Source organism: Gigantopelta aegis, chromosome 11, assembly GCF_016097555.1.
Source record: "Gigantopelta aegis isolate Gae_Host chromosome 11, Gae_host_genome, whole genome shotgun sequence".
NCBI lineage: Eukaryota > Metazoa > Mollusca > Gastropoda > Neomphalida > Peltospiridae > Gigantopelta > Gigantopelta aegis.
Window position 1 is genome coordinate 13,304,150 of NC_054709.1, and position 13,397 is coordinate 13,317,546.

The 13,397-nt window shown below is 40.3% G+C and overlaps 1 protein-coding gene across 1 annotated transcript in view; it reads right to left on the minus strand.

The window, feature by feature from the left end:
* Window positions 1-12,605: 12,605 nt before the first annotated feature.
* The window catches only part of LOC121385225 (proteasome subunit alpha type-2-like), a 17,560-nt gene continuing 16,768 nt past the window's right edge, over window positions 12,606-13,397 (minus strand). The window contains exon 7 of the mRNA XM_041515809.1: window positions 12,606-13,397. This exon is cut by the window's right edge and continues 637 nt beyond it. The gene's annotated coding sequence lies outside the window, so the exon portion shown is untranslated.

Genomic DNA, 13,397 nt, shown 5'->3' on the forward strand with positions numbered 1-13,397 from the left:
CGGACTAGTAGTCATCAGAGGAAACCCGCTAAAAAAAATTCTAATGCAGCAAGGGATCTGTTATAGGCACTTTCCCACAGACAGGAAAACACATACCACGGCATTTGTCCAGCCGTGGTGCACTGGTTGTAACGAGAATAAAATCGCAACTACATGTAGTTGAATGGAACCACCGAGCACTCAACCGACTGAGCTAAACCCCTCCCGTTTGCTATGTATGTTACAGATTTTCAGGGCCGTAGTTCTTTTTTTTTTTTTTCTTTTTTTTTTTCAAGCGCTGCTGAGCATTAATGTCAACTTGTTCATTATTGTGTGTTTCGTTATACATGTGCCTTTTTTTCTCTTTCTTCATTTTTGATTTAGTTAAGTACTTAATTGGTTTAAATTCAAAAAAAATTCAACTCTAAACAATTAAAATTGCTTCGTTATTATTATTATTTTTTTTTTTTTTGCATATTACATAGGTCTTATTATATGTTAACTGGCACCTTGAAATACAGTTTTAAGAAGAAAATTATAATTTTATTTATTATTTTTATTATTATTTTAGATGTATGAATTTATATTTTTAAATTCTTTTTAAAAGGTCCATTCTGTCTTTGTAATTAAGTATTCAGTAGCAGTGAGTAAACTGGCTACGCTATCTAACAGCCTGTGAATCTATTAACACACCGTAAATCCTTAAATAGACGTCTAGGCTTAGATTATTTTTGTTCGTGGCCTATTTCGTTTTTGTTTCGTTTTATTTTAAATTTTTTTATTTTAGGCAGTGGGTAGGTGCCCTCTTAGCCCACGGCTAGGTATAGCCATACTGTTTTTAATTATATGTACACCTGTGTGCCAACAACAACAACCACAACAACAACACTAACAACAACGAAGCAGTAATTAGGCCAAATAATAAAAAAAAAAAAAAAGAGTTGGTGATCATCCCCGCCCGTACCTGAAAAATGCGCACGCCCCTGAATTTATTTTATTTTTTATTTTGTTAAAAACTGTTAAAAATGCGTCGAGATAGCAGCAATTCAACTTTCGGGTTAAACCATCACCAGGTCCATCTGGCGGCCAGTGAAGAGACTACAACATCCAAGCGCATGCGCTGTTGGCTGCTATTCCCGCAAACAAAATGGTCTCCAGGGTTTTATAAAGTTTTTCACAGAAAATAAATAAATAAAAACCGCCCACCCTGATTTGTGTGATCAAAAGGTCGATCACCAACTCTTTTTTTTTTATTTGGCCTTATAACAAAACCACATAGATAAAATCCAGGGGATGAAACCTTTAAGAACTAGGGCCTCGATTTTAGCCTTCTCTATATACTGTTATAAACAAAATGATTGGGTACATGTTGTCCAATGAACTGCTTTGAAACAACTTTAACCAGACGTCTTGCCATTTCAGTATTCATGTTTTTAGCCAATGCAGATTTTAAAGAGACATTTTTTTATATTTAATTTTTTTCTTCTTTATATAGTTTTAGTAGTGTGTAGTATCACGAAATGATCGCAGTACGAATTCCTCTAGGGTTCTAACATGAAGCTTCAGTGTAATTGTTCAGGTTAGTGTCGTGATGACTTAAAGGGGCATTATCGGTTTTAGTTAATGTGTGACAAATTAACGATATGGGGCTTGTTTTCACTTTCGTTAAAGTCGCATACCTTAATTTTAACCCGGAAAAATGGACACTAGGTTTGGTTAATCTACAAGGTTACACAAAAGTGAAATAAAGTCTGAGACAATGAAACAGGGAACATACTCCCTAAACACCGACTAGAGCTCGACCCCATAACGTTACTTCTCAGACATACATGCGTTAGAATGATAAAAAAAAAAAAAAATGCATTTCGTGGTATTACAAATACCAGGATAACCAGAAACACTTTGGTTGTATGGAAATGGATAATTTAAATAATAAAATACAAGTAATCTCTAATTTCAATTTTCAAAAAGGACTCTAATGCGTATTGGTGTTTAAAAACTAGGGTCTGTCGCTTTAATAGTAATATGTTGCGAATTTATTTTGCCTGGAACCACAGAAAACGACTTTTGTGTTATCATCATTCATATTCTCATAATGCTAGGCTCAGACTGTCAACTGTCGCGACGATGCTGGCCAACTCGACGGTTGCGTTGTAATTTCCCCACTCCCAACTTACGACGGGAGCGCTAAGATTAGCAACTAATGAAGGTTATACAACGAAAATCGAGTTGTAAGAGCGCTCAGACTAGCAAATGGACAGTCGTATAAGTCATGACAGCAGAAAGTTGGCCAACGTTCTGCTGGCAGTTGGTAGTCTGTACTTGGACTCACACAATCTATTGCGATTTTTGATACATGCACAGGCAAGGGTGATAAATAATGTTTTTCAAAACTATAATATATTTTTTATATTATTGCAGTGCCTCCGGTATATAAATTATTTATTACTAGTCATTTTTGATAATAATTTTATAACTATGAGATTTTTAAAATTAAAAACACATATACATCTCAAATTGATTGTGCCCCTTTATTTTTGAGTATTTGTTTTGCTTTGTGAATCCGTCCATATGTATTTCGGTTTTGTACAAATCATGTTAAATGTCAGATGTCATAGAAGCATAAACTTTAATGTATGTTTGCTAGTTTGTTCTTTTGTTTGCTAAAATGACGAGAACCCCCCACCCCATTTACAAGATGCCTTAATATAGGGTTTTAAATGCTGCTATTGGACCATTTGGAATGCCCGTGAACGAAGGAGCCACATGCACGTGGCTACTCAAGTATGGTACGTGAGTATGGCCACCCTTCTGCTGAGTACGTGACGTCATAAACATGGCGGATAGGGACGTTTGTGTTGTGAACACCTCAACACATTTAATCTAACATATTTCTGATTGTGTGGACACTTGGTCGACAGGCCAGAGAGAGAAAGAGAGAGAGAGAGAGAGAGAGAGAGAGAGAGAGAGAGAGAGAGAGAGAGAGAGAGAGAGAGAGAGAGAGAGAGAGAGAGAGAGAGAGAGAGAGAGAGAGAGAGAGAGAGCGAGAGACAGAGACAGAGACAGACAGACAGAGGCCGACACATAGAGATGGGTGGGTGGAGACAGAGAGGGAGAGAGAGGGAGGAACCCCGTTGCCATATATGTTGAATATACTAGAACCCGTACCATAGGCAAGACTCAATGCTCTAGAAAAGTCGTGTCCATCTTGTTGTCAGGAAAATACTATATTGCCATTCCTCGAGTGAATTATATTTATGTCTAGAAATCTCGAGTATATTGTAATTATTTTACTGTAGAATAGATCATTCACATTAACACACACACACACACACACACACACACACACGGTCTCTCCCCCCCCCCCTATTTCACTCTTACTCTGTCTCTCTCTCTCTCTCTCTCTCTCTCTCTCTCGCTCTCATCCTTAAAGGGACATTCCTGAGTTTGCTGCAATTTTAAAGATGTTATCGACTAACAGAGACTTCTTAACGATTGTAATTACATATCAAATATAAATTTCATTTTATTTCCTAAAAAATGCTTTGTTTTTGAACGTACGAAAATATTTGAAGACAAAATCCAGATTGGGCATCTTACAAATATTAAGCCACTGATATTTTAAACAAGAAAATATATTTAACATGTAAGTTTAATCGTAGAAATATTTTATTAGTAGGAAACATCTTAAAATGCAGCAAACTCAGAAATGTCCCTTTAATGTCATTTAGCGTAAACGATAATCTAGGTCACATGAAATTTGTAGTATTACATTGTTCAAAAGGCGATTCACTTGACCCAGAACAGGCACAAGTGGTTGTTCAGCAATCACTTAACTCCAACGTGCATGCTAGTTTTCCACGTCTCAAGATGACATGTAGGCCTAAGTCACACACAAAATCGCCGTAATGACACATTATGTAGGCGCTTGTGAAGAGGGTGGGTTTCGGGGGTCGAAACCCCCTCCTGCTTAGTCAGTTTTGTTTTTCAATACTTTTTCCGAGGGAGCATATCTCGACTCATTAACTTCGTTCACTACATTCTAGATACCCCACCCCTGTTAATTCATAAGCGTACAAGACAAGAGGGCGGGGTGGTGTGTGTGTGTAGGCGGGTAGGGGAGACACAGAGAGAGAGAGAGAGAGAGAGAGAGAGAGAGAGAGAGAGAGAGAGAGAGAGAGAGAGAGAGAGAGAGAGAGAGAGAGAGGAGAGGGAGGGGAGACAGACAGAGAGAGAGAGAGAGAGAGAGAGAGAGAGAGACAGAGACAGACAGAGACAGAGACAGAGAGAGAGAGAGCACCCAATTCAATCGAAGGCAATCGATCATGCGACCCATCACACAACCCAGTCAAATGAAGCATACTACTAGTATGATATAAGTTAGTATTCAATAACTCGCCATTAGTATAACACCGCAAACAGGTCAGCGCTTGCACTATTATATTTTCACTTACGAGGTAAGATTATACGACCCGTGTTGTTTACACCTGAAAACAAACAAACAAACAAACAAAAGAGGCTCTAGCAAACACGAACGCCGTTACAATTTGCAATGGTTGTGTGTTTCTCTGGATATTTTCTGGAGACGGGGGGTTTTGTGGTAACACAAAAGCTGCGTGCACTAAACAGCGGCGAATCCTACTGCCCGGCTTTCCGCAGGTGTCTTCAAATGTTTGGCTTTATCCTGTATGTAAATGGAAGATTTACACGTTTGCGGTTTGTTTGTTCGAGCGCGCAAGTCGCAGGTAGAAAACAACTATTTCACCTTGACTTAAGCGTCTCCGATGACCTTGCATACCCCAACCAGCTAAAAAGCTGTCCTGTCCTGGTGAGGCCATGGATTACAAGATAAAAGCAACATATGCACTTATACGCACAGCAGACTCGATCTCACCACCCACCACCCCATTTTTTTTAAAAATAGAATTTTAAAATATTAAAAAAACTAAACAAAAACAACCCCAGACCAAAAAAAAAAAAAAAAAAAAAAGAAAGAAGGAACACCTACATAAACAAATCCCCCTTCTTTTAACATACTTAATTTTATAAAATTTTCCCCCGAGTAACGCAAATAAAACTGCTACTTTTCCGACAATGCGTCGATTTCAATACCTGTAGATAAAGTTATTTCAAGTACACGTAGGCGTTTAACTTACACGCATGATCTATATTGTCTGGTGGGTGGTTTTTTGTAATACAAGATATGTTAACTAATAATGAGCTTTTTGTTAACGGCTACAATTAATACACTTCCTTCTTTAGAATATCAGTGTCTGTATAATTGAAATGCGCAGTAAAATCTGTATACCACAAGAAGTTTGTTTTGTTTAACGACACCACTAGAGCACATTGATTTATTAATCATCGGCTATTGGATGTCAAACATTTTGGTAATTTTTACATATAGTCTTACAGAGGAAACCCGCTACATTTTCCCATTAGTAGCATGGGCTATTTTATATGCACCATCCAATAGACAGGACAGCACATACCACCGCCTATGATATACCGTTCGTGATGCACTGGCTCGAATGACAAATAGTCCAATGGGCCCACCGACGAGGATCGATCCCAAACCGACCGCGCATCAAGCGAGGGCTTTACGACTGGGCTCCGTCCCTCCCCAACCGGTTTACCGGTACACCTCAATATGAATTTTAAACAATACGTACCACGATATTTTTCTAGCGAACCGGTATATTGGCCGTATATATTTTGTACGTGTGTTAGTCACACGTATTGTATTTGTAAACAAAAAACTTCCAGTTTAAGAAAAGAAACAATCATGATTTGATAGACTGTTGTATACTTTTATTTAGTTGTACAAAATGTACATAAAATTAGAGCACATTGAGCACATTGATTATAAATTCTAATAATTGAAAACTAGTCTTCGCAATATATCGTGGTACGTATCGCAATTCAGGTTCATGTATCGCAATATATCGTGGTACGTATCGCAATTCAGGGTCATGTATCGCAATATATCGTGGTACGTATCGCAATTCAGGTTCTTGTATCGCAAGATATCGTGGTACGTATCGCAATTCAGGTTCATGTATCGCAATATATCACAATTCAGGTTCTCGTATCTCAATATATCGCGGTACGTATCGCAATATATCGCAAGTCAGTTTCCTGTATCGCAATATATCGTGGTACGTATCGCAATTCAGGTTCATGTATCGCAATATATCGTGGTACGTATCGCAATTCAGGTTCATGTATCGCAATATATCGTGGTATGTATCGCAATTCAGGTTCTTGTATCGCAAGATATCGTGGTACGTATCGCAATTCAGGTTCATGTATCGCAATATATCGCAATTCAGGTTCGCGTATCTCAATATATCGCGGTACGTATCGCAATATATCGCAATTCAGGTTCCTGTATCGCAATATATCGTGGTACGTATCGCAATTCAGGTTCCTGTATCGCGGTACGTATCGCAATTCAGGTTCCTGTATCGCAATATATCGCAATTCACGTTCCTGTGTCGCAATATACCGTGGTACGTATCGCAATTCCGGTTCCTGTATCGCAATATACCGTGGTACGTATCGCAATTCAGGTTCCTGTATCGCAATATATCGCAATACGAATATTTTGGAAATACCCAGCACTACTGCATGTATATACATACAGGGGCGGGATTAAGCTCAGTCGGTTAAGTACTCGCTTGAGGTGCTTGCGTCGCAGGATCGAACCACCTCGGTGAATTCACTCAGCTGATAATTTTTTCTTGTTCCAACCAGTGCACCACAACTGGACAAAGGCCCTAGTATGTGCTTTCCTGTCTGTGCGAAAGTGCATGTAAATAATCCATTGCTGCATCGGGAAAAAATTAGCGGGTTTCGATTGATGACTACGTTTCAGAATTATTAAATGTTTGACATCCAATAGACAATTATTAGTCAATGTGCTCTAGTGGTGTCGGTAAACAAATCAAACTTTAACTTTACTGTATATACAATGTGTTTCTGGGGTCTAATTCACTAAACTCTCGCTACTTTGCGATCTCGCAGTGCAATGCTAAAAGACTTGCGCAGAGTATGCTTTGTTGTCTAGCTGAACTTAAGAGATCTTTGTGAATGAGGCCCCTAATCTTCTTAATGTTTGCAATATCCCAAACTGAATTTTATCTTCCAATAATTTCGTAAATAGGCCTGGGTTACTAATAATCTGAACGATTAAAGGGGCCCAGCAGTGGTAAAGCGCTCGCTTGATGCGCGGTCAGTTTAGGATCGATTTCCGTCGGTGGCCCCGTTGGGCTATTTCTCGTTCCAGCCAGTGCTCAACAACTGGTGCAACAAAGGCCATGGTATGTGCTATCCTGTCTGTGGGATGGTGCATATAAAAGATCCCTCGCTGCTAATCGAAAAGAGCTGCCCATGAAGTGGCGACAGCGGGTTTCCTCTCTCAATATCTGTGTGGTCCTTAACCATATGTCCGACGCCATATAACCGTAAATAAAATGTGTTGAGTGCGTCAGACATATGGTTAAGGACCACACAGATTTTGAGAGGAAACCCGCTGTCGCCACTATATGGGCTACTCTTCCGATTAGCAGCAAGGGATCTTTTATTTGCACTTCCCACAGGCAGGATAACACAAACCATGGCTTTTATTGAACCAGTTATGGATCAATGGTCGGTGCAAGTGGTTTACACCTACCCATTCAGCCTTGCGGAGCACTCACTCAGGATTTGGAATTGGTATCTGGATTAAAAGTTCCATGCCTCGACTGGGATCCGAACCCGGTACCTACCAGCCTGTAGACCAATGGCCTAACCACGACGCCACCGAGGCCGGTCACGCACATACGAAGTAACAGTCATGGAGACGATCTCCAGTCTATTTTTAAAGGATAACATTTCCTGTTTGAACGTTAGACTCTTGTTTCACTTTATTGTAACTTTATAACTGTTTCAGGGTTGTAGATCAACAAAACTTGGTGTTTATTTCCACAGACTGAAATTAAGGACTGCGATTTTAAAATACAGAAACGGACATAGGCTACGTGCAATTTAAACGCCTACGTGTACTTGAACTAACTTTATGTGCGGTTATTAAAATCGACGCATTATTGTGAAAATTATCAGTTTAATTTGCGTGAATAACTGCGAATTATTGTCTGTAGTCGATTTAAGACTAGTCACTGGCAGATGGAGCATTTTTCTAAGGGATGCAATATTAAAAAAGAGCATTCATAGGGCTAATGTTCGGAGAATTCAAAACTCCACTAACAATTATTACATATATGGTGATCTCCCTCCCTCTCGCCACCTCCCCAAAAAACCCAACAGTATAAAAAGACTCAAAAGAGAGAGAGAGAGAGAGAGAGAGAGAGAGAGAGAGAGAGAGAGAGAGAGAGAGAGAGAGAGAGAGAGAGAGACAAGGACAGGGGTAGGGGAGAGAGGAGAGAGAGCTAGAAGGCTAGAGAGAGAGAGAGCTAGAGGGCTAGAGAGAGAGAGAGGTATAGCGCTTGGGAGAGAAAAGGAGAGAGAGAGAGCGAAAGGGAGTGAGGGCTAGAGAGAGAGAGCTATAGAGAGAGAGAGGAGAGAGAGAGAGGGGGGGGGGGGAGAGGGAGTGAGGGCTAGAGAGAGAGAAGAGAGGGGGCTAGAGAGAGAGAGAGAGCTAGAAGGCTAGAGAGAGAGAGAGAGAGAGAGAGAGAGAGAGAGAGAGAGAGAGAGAGAGAGAGAGAGAGAGAAGGCTAGAGAGAGAGAGCCAGAGGGCTAGAGAGAGAAAAGGAGAGAGAGAGAGAGAGAGAGAGAGAGAGAGAGAGAGAGAGAGGAGAGAGGGGAGTGAGGGATCTAGAGAGAGAGAGGGCTAGAGAGAGAGAGAGAGAGAGAGAGAGAGAGAGACAGCTAGAGGGCTAGAGAGAGAGAGAGAGAGAGAGAGAGAGAGAGAGAGAGAGAGAGAGAGAGAGAGAGAGAGAGAGGGAGGGAGATTACACACACGCGTGTACCCCTTTAAAAACTCATTGCATTAACCTGTTAAACACCTTTTTTTTTTATAACATTGCGCACCCCAACACCTTCCCCTAGATCCGCGCCTGCCAATAATCGTGATCTGACCTAGAGTACATTGATTTATTAATCATCAACTGTTGGATTATCAAATATTTGGTCATTTTTGACATAAAGTGTTCGATAAAATCAGTTATTTTCCATTAGCAGCAAAGGATCTTTGATAGCCTTTGATAGCCTACACTAGATAGTCGTGTGGCACTGACTGCGACGGTTTCAAATGAGATACTTATATATTTAAACGAATATAATAAGGCATACACAGACACATTTAAATTTTATGTAACTTTTTATATTCTTTCTTTCTTAAAAGTTTAAATAATGTTTGTTGCAATTATACCTAATATGTATTACAATATTGGATATTAAAAAAATATAAATAAATAAATAAATAAATAGGCCTAAATTAAAAACAATATATCGACTTCATACGATATAATTGCAACGTTTACTTAATCGTCCGTTAGGCTATAAGCAAGGGGTTATTAATTTAATAATAAGTGTTTGCTATGTAAAAGTTAAAGTTAGTTTGTTTTATTTAAAGACATCACTGGAGCACATTGATTAATTAATCATCGGCTATTGGATGTCAAACATTTGGTAATTCTGACTAGTCATCAGAGGAAACCCGCTACATTTTTTTCTAATGCAGAAAGTGATCTTTTATAGGCACTTTCCCACAGACAGGAAAACACATACCACGGCATTTGTCCAGCCGTGGTGCACTGGTTGTAACAAGAAGAAAACCGCAACTACATGTAGTTGAATGGAACCACCGAGCACTCAACCGACTGAGCTAAACCCCTCCCGTTTGCTATGTATGTTACAGATTTTCAGATCCGTAGTTAAATTAACATGACAGTTTGCTAGTTATTGATATTGAATATTGACTTTTTAAGTATGTAAACCTCCTTGAAATGGCTGCAAAATGGTATTTCAGAGCCTCTAGATTTCAATATTTCCGGGGGTGGGGTGGGGTGGAGCCATGCACCGGGACCACCTAGTCTCTGGCGATTTAATGCTCGTTCGTTTCAAGAATTCATCTGCCCCCCCCCCCCCCCCCCCCCAAACAAAAAATCCAAGCTACGGCCCTGGTTCTTGTGTGTTACATGTAAATGTAACTTTTGCCACATATGATATATAGTCTCAAAAGTAGGGTTTCCGTGGAAATCAGTGCACCTTAAAACAATTCAGGTCAAATTCACCCCCCCCCCCCCCCCCCCCCCCCCCCCCCACGCGTAAAGTATCATCCCATACGTCTATGCTATTATATTTAGAACAGACCAGACAGGAACCTTTGCGAGTCTCTGATTAGGAGGTGCACTGAGATAAATGAGAACAGCAAGAAGAGTCTATATTTGAATCATTGAGTCTATGTTTAGACTCCATTCCACTCGTCACTCAACACAAGTGGTAGAACCATCAAAAGAGGCCTTGCTCGGGTTACTGCACAAATGATACTATATATCTGTAGCCAATTTAGGTGCCTACCACAGAGGCCTAAAATGGGCTGCGTTCTGAAAGTTAAAGTGGGTTGAATGTTCGCTAGACTGGTTTATGCGTTTCGTGTTAAACCCAACCACAGTGGCGTAGGAAGGTGCCAAAAAGTGTGTGTATATTATAAAGCAAATATAAAGCAAAATATCCCGCTTCCTACGCCAGTGTACTATATGAACCCAACGACCAATCAAATAGTTCGCGAAAGTTAATGTCGCTCGCTGTCGTTCGAACGAAGATGGCCTCAGACCACAATTAATTTCGCTATATGTTTCTATATAGCCTTAGTGGCTATAACATTTTTATTAATATCAGCAGGCCCGTGAAGTTTTGTATGTACCTTTGCCTGCATGGGGGACACATACCCTGAAAAGGACAACCCCTGTTGTCCAGCTCTTTCTCCCAGCATATTGGTTTAAACAGACACACCCTCTAAACCAGGCCGGAGTACACCCATTTTACACAAAAAGCACTACTTTTGCATGGGCCGGAATTACCACAAACAAGTCTCCAATGTCAGCAAGTTACACATGTTTACAAACTACATGCTATCCCCTGTCACTTCAGTCAAACAGTTGCCACTTCATAGCTGTCTGCCATGAAATAATCAGTCAAACAGCAGACTACTTGCGCGGTCAAACTTCCGGATTTTCGACAACCAAATGGGAAGATAACTGTAATCTGAGGCCAGATGGTTATTAAATAAAGCATGTCCGTGTTCAGCGACAACGAGCGCCGCTAACGTTCGCGGACTAACCTAGTTGACTGGTCGCTGAATGTGATCATTTGGTCTCAGACCCTAGTTTCAGCCCGTGGAAATGGACACTTAAGGTTACTTAATCTACAGATCTGCAACACACATTTGGATACGGTTATGACAGAGCGTAGCCAAAGTTTATGATGTTTAAACAGGAAAATGCCATCAAAACATAAATAGAGCTGGTCTAGATAACCATTACTTTCCAGACGAACGTGCGTGATTATGCCGAAATGGCTAAACTCGGCCCTGGAGTAATGAGTAGACCTATATTGAAATTTCGTCAAAATAAACTATCCAATTATTCAATTCAAGCGAGTGCGCAGGAATTTATGCAGAGGGTCTAAACCGTGTTTCTAGGTGTGTGTTTGTGTCTGTCTGTATGTGTGTGTCCGTCTGTCTGTGTGTTTGTCTCTCTGTGTGTGTGTGTGTCTGTATGTGTACGTATGTGTGTGTATCGGTCTGTATGCGCGTGTCTGTGTATATCTGTATGTGTGTGTGTCTGTACGTGTCTGTGTGTCGGTCTCTGTCCGTATGTGTGTCTGTGTGTGAGATAAAGGATCTCGAAGATCAAGAAGCGAATGTACCACAACGCAAATGTTTCAATGTGTGAGATTCCACCTAAAGACGGTTGAAGTTTTTGTTTAACGATACCCCTAGAGCACATCGATTCATTAATCATCGGCTATTGGTAATTTGGACAGTCTTAGAGCAGAAACCCGCTACATTTTTTTTTCATTAGTAGCAAGGGACCTTTTATATGCTTCATCCTACAGACAGGATATCACATACCACGACCGTTGATATACCAGTTGTGGTGTACTCGCTGGAAGGAGAAATAGTTTTTAAATAAGGAAAGGCTACACTTTGCAATGTTTTTGAGGGGAGGTTTATATTTTACTCCCTTATTAGTATTTATCGACTAAATGTTAAAGTAACTATACGCAACCTATACCAAATAGCTAGTTTAAAATGTGCTGAGGTGTCGTTAAAACATTATTTCCGTTTTTGGTCTTCTTTTCTTGCCTTCTGTTTTTTTTGTATGGTTGTGTGTGTGTGTGCAGTGGCAGATCCAAAAAATCCATTTAAGGGGGCCCCAATGACATGAGGCGGAATGGAATGCCAATGGAACTTTGGGGGAGGATTGGAGAGGATCATAAAAAAAGAAGAAAATTAATAGATAATAAAATTATAACTGTTGCAAAATTTAGGGAGGGGGGCGGGCCCTTGCACCCCTAGATCCGCCTCTGGTGTGTGTGTATGGAGTAATTCAGGCTTGCACGCGTATTTTTAAAAATACTTTTAAACACGTAAAATTAGACACCGAGAACAAACGATGACCGACATCTCTTTATAATTTATTCACAACAGCAGACGATAAGTTGAGTGATTACAAGAAACACACCGACAATGTCTTTATGACATGTCCGCCGATTGGCTGCTGTTTTGCGGTACATGAGTGGCCAGATCATAAAATACGAGATGTCCACCGACGCAATGATTGCAATCGTAAAACAAAACTGACCCTCCCTTTTCAGCATTTTCACGAAGAGTACCTGGTAGAAAATGATTTGTACATAGAATGTTGTCATTGTAGATTTATATTTGTACTTATTCCTACTCGAGATATAAGGAAGCTGTTCAGAGTCATAAGAAGTTTGTTTTAATTAATGACACCAATATAGCATATTGATTTATTAATCGTCTGCGATTTTCTGGGCCATAAGCATGAAAAGGGGCTTTTCAACAGAGGGAGGGGAAATGCATAATCTTCAATAGTGGGTGGGTGGGGGAAGATACACTGTTCTGGGCCATAAGCAAAATCACACATACAACCAACTAGGGATGGGCAGTAGCATATTAATTTTGTTTTTAAACTTGGGGTGGGTGGGGATGGTCATTGCATAATCTTCAATCCTGGGGTGGGGGTGGGGGGTGGGTGTGTGTGTGTGTGGCAAGGCTGCAATGCTTTTCTGCCCTCTTCCTCAACACCTATGTTAGCAAAGAGGTAAAACGTATGTGAGCCAACTTCCATTTACCTACAGTTTTGAAGTATTGACCTGTGAAGACAGTCACTTGGTAATAGAGTGTAAATGCTAAAAACGTCTGCAACAAAAACAGTGCTACCCATCCC